The sequence below is a fragment of the Berghia stephanieae genome, chromosome 11, assembly GCF_034508935.2.
Source record: "Berghia stephanieae isolate SIO BIC M18660-M18661 chromosome 11, UCSD_Bste_1.3, whole genome shotgun sequence".
NCBI lineage: Eukaryota > Metazoa > Mollusca > Gastropoda > Nudibranchia > Aeolidiidae > Berghia > Berghia stephanieae.
This window is the reverse complement of record NC_088370.1, coordinates 36108535-36109652: the sequence shown is the minus strand read 5'-3', so window position 1 is coordinate 36109652 and position 1118 is coordinate 36108535.

Sequence of the window (1118 nt, the reverse complement as noted above, 5' to 3'; positions counted from 1 at the left end):
AGAAATCAAGCTCACGTCACATTTGGACACATTTCTTGTCTTTCCTCGGAATTCACGAGAGTTTGTCGAGAGTTGACTACTTCAAATGCACTTGTACAATTTCCATTTCCAGATTTTTGTCGCGTCTGAAGTGTACACAGGTGGTGGTTGTTTTTTTAATTGTACATTTAAAAAAAAAATTTTTAATTGTTTGTTTTCGTCTCTTTTTTTTTTTTTTGTTTTTTTATTTGTTTTGTTTTTTTTTTTTGGTTTCATGATTTGCAATAAATTTGTTTTGTAATACAGTCCAAGCCAATATTTGGGACGCCGCTTAATTGGGACAGCCGCTTTATTGGGACGATTCCTTGGGAATGGAATTTTTTCGATATAAAAAATAATATCTTTTCCAATTCCAATCCGCTTAATTGGGACGGCGTACCGCTTTAATGGGGACGAAATTTGGCAATGACCGTCTCCATAAAGAGTTTTTTCTTTGTCTCCAATACTCTTCAACAGTCGTAACGCATGAGTAACACTGGCTCTAAACTATCGGAACAATGGCGGACGCCCGTATGAAATATTTCTCCAGCGAGCATAAAGGGTTTCCAGAGGAAAAAAAAAACACACACACATTTGATCATGTTTTGACTTTTACACATTCTGATCACAAGACATATGAAAAGTTCTAGCCAGCATGAAAATTAAAAAGTAATGATTTTCTTTGTTTAGAACCAAGATGGCCGCCGTTGCCAGGCGGCGTGACATCACACTATTGAATCGTATTTAAAACGATAAAATGCAAATTAGTCTAAAGGGATGGTCAACCGAATGTATGGCCGTACCGTTCATCACAGAGGTGTGAACAATAGAATTTACCTGTGTCCCCTGTTAGTAACTATCGCAATTGCCAATCAGGGGTGTGGTGAAACCGTGTGTTATAGTCATCACAGAGATGTGAACAATAGAATTAACCTGTATTCCTTGGCGTGGCAGGGTCATAGAACGCCATCGCAACACACAGAGAGGCAACGTGGCTCAGCGGTTTACTGTCTTTGCTTTGTACCCGAAAGGCACCGAGTTCGATCACCCGCCGCTGCGCTGTGTGGCCTTGAGCAAGTCACCTCACCCCACAGACTACT